Source organism: Agrilus planipennis, unplaced genomic scaffold, assembly GCF_000699045.2.
Source record: "Agrilus planipennis isolate EAB-ADULT unplaced genomic scaffold, Apla_2.0 scaffold8, whole genome shotgun sequence".
NCBI lineage: Eukaryota > Metazoa > Arthropoda > Insecta > Coleoptera > Buprestidae > Agrilus > Agrilus planipennis.
The window spans coordinates 3005126-3008347 of NW_020442461.1; positions in this window are offsets into that span (position 1 = coordinate 3005126).

Here is a 3222-nt window from a genome sequence, read left to right on the forward strand (position 1 = left end):
CTGTACTCCCCTGCCCCCCCCCCCACCCGGGTACGGCCGTGAGTAGCTGAAAACTGATTCTAAATTACAATAGTCTGGTAAATTGGCCATCTGGTGTGTAAAAATTCGTTATCACGTTGTCAAAAAACGAATGATTTTTCATAAGAAAGTTGAAATTATTAACGACACGTTTACATTCCAGGTAAGCAACGCATCAATTCAGTTTCAATGACATCTCGACCTATTTTTCTAGCGTTCTCGGTTGCTAAAATAAAGTTGAAATTGTTTTGGTCCAAATTGCCTGTCCGACTTACACTAACTTATGAATAATACTAATAATAATAATAATAATAAATGGCATCGGCGAAAATCCATCTGCGATTTTTATTTATTTTTGGTGCGTACAACCTTGGCTGTGTATGCCGCATATTGTGGGTTTTTACTTACGATCATAGGTGTTCCTGAGGTCTTTACGCAGGCATCTTGTTTGCCAAAAGTTGAATAATAGACCTTGTGGACGCGTAGGTGGCGATCGTTATTCGTTTGTCTTGTAGATACAACACCATAAAACCCGAAAATGACGCTCTCGATCTTTCACAATTTTTATAATCTCCGAAATAATTTTTATGAACATTTACTAAACTTGTGATGTTACTAAAGATGTGCAAAATGGTTTTCTGAAAAGCATTTAAATACAAAATGCAAATACTTTTTTGATTTGTTTTTTCAAATGTAAAATACAAAATAGATTTCCCTTTTGTATTTTAAATGCTAAATGCAAAATACGTATTTTCAAAATACCTTTTTCAATTAAATCCTTTTTTTGTAGTTCATATTTAATTTTCTACTAAGTATAAAATATTTTGTCTTTTTTAAGGGAATGAATAAGAATATCGGTTTATAATCATACATATTTCATTATACATAGAGATGTGCAAAATGATTTTGTAAAAGTATTGAAATACAAAATGCAAATACTTTTTTGATTTGTTTTTTCAAACGTAAAATACGAAATAGATTTCCCTTTTGTATTTTAAATGCTAAATGCATAATACGTATTTTCAAAATACCTTTTTCAAATACTTTTTGTAGTACCTATTTAAAGACAAAAATGTATTTCGCATTTTACAAACAGAATATACGTTTCGAAAAGTATTTTAAACAAAATACAAAATTCTTTTCTCAAAGGGGTATTTCAATGCAAGATAAAAATAGACATCTTTTATTTTGTATTTGCATTTTAAATGCTAGTATTTCAAATACGTCACATCTTTGGATACCTTGTCAGTCAGGAAGGNCAAAATACTTTTTTCAATTAAATACTTTTTTGTGGTAGTACCTATTTAATTTTCTACATTTACTAAGTGTAAAATATTTTTTAAGGCATTTGCTCATTTTTTATATATTGGAGTTTTTCTAGACTAATAGTGGTGTTTGCTCTATATCACCAGCTGCGAAGATTAAGTATGATTCAGATTTTTCTGTTTGAAGTGATTTTTCTATCTTTATGTTATAGTTTCTTCAGTTCAACAACAAATAATTCTTCTATGTGCTTCCTTATTTATCTTTGTCACTTGTTTTAATATTAGGAAAAAAGACACTAATGACAAAATAGTTTGCTTAGCGTGAAAGATCAGGGTCAAAATAGGGTTGCAAATAATTTTATTGATGTAAAATCAACATCAATCATTTTATATCAAAATATTTACAACCCCATTTTATTTCTGATCTTTTATACATTGTAATAAGCGAAGGAAATGGATCCATAGTTTCTTTAGGTTTGGGTTCATCTAATAAAAGAAGTTTTTCGAATCGCTTTTTAAGAATTTTGGATTATATGCATTTATTAGCACACCAGAATATCTTTTAGTTTTCAGTTTTACACAGCTGGCATATGTCAATTCGATATTGTTTTGGGGCCTGTTTTGTCGTAATTCATAGAATTTCGTTACTTCCTTCCTGATTTGGCAGGTGCTGATACCAATTTGTTTCAAAATTCCATGGACCATAACAACCCGGTAAACAGTATCGATCCAATATTTTAGATTATCCATTTCCAAGGAGTTTAAAATTTTTTGGGCTCTCTTCAGTTAAAGAATTAGAAGGCATTCATGGAATGTCTCTTTGTCCCTTTGTCCCTTTTTTAAGCTTCTAATACCATCAATGGCCAAAATGAGCAATTTCATTCATCATTTTATATAATGTTTGATCGGTGATACTAGCAAAACTTTTAATGCCAAAAATGTATTTTGCATTTTACAAATAGAAAATACATTTGGAAAAGTATTTCAAATAAAATACAAAATGCTTTTCTCAAAAAAGTGTTGAAATGTTTTATGATTATCTCTTGTTTACGTTTGAGTTTTGAATTTGGAAATTTTTCGAAAATCTTTTCTAATCTGTTGTAATTTTTGGGGGGATTTTCTAGCCAGTTGCTGTTCCATTTCTCAGTGACATATTTTTTGGTTTTTCGTCTAGCCTCTGATTTGGTTAAGAGAACTATTTTAGGATGTATAAAATCGGTAGCGGCTTTTTTTTTGCAAGTTTTCGTATAGTTTGTTGTTATCATGGATAAATAAGTTAAGAGATAGAGTGAGATGGTATTCAAGCTAGAATAATTTCCTTTCTTACTTCCTTTCTTTGGTCATCAGCTTCTATTAGTTAGTGGGTGATGTTTTTTATCACATAATTGGTTTGTTTTATCGTAGAATTAAAATATGCTTTCGTTATTATATTAGAAACCCATTCATTAAATAATGTCTTTTAAGGTTAAATTAATAAAATATGACGTCAAAATATGATTTTGTCACTTGTAAAACGATAGTAGGTACTTAGACAAATGCTTGAATTTTTGGAGTTCATTGGATTATAATTTTGGTGGAGGCGCCGGGTAGCAATTTCATTGTACGTACTGTCAGTTTTTTTATTTTTACTGTGATATTTACGCATTACCATTACTACAAAAAAATTAATTAAACCACGTGTTTATCTATAAATTGTTGCATGTTTCTAAATTAGTTAGGTTTTGATGGATTTTCTTAAAATTTCCGCAGAAATTTTAAAAGTTGGACACGTACAATAAGTTACTGTTTTGGGCATATTATTTAACTCAACAGTTAATATAAAAATGTGTTTTATAGTAATCAAAAAGGGCATTATTTTAACCCCCTTTCATGCTCAAATGTTAATTTTTCATTTATATTCTAATATACTGTGATAGTTACGCATTATCGTTATTACAAA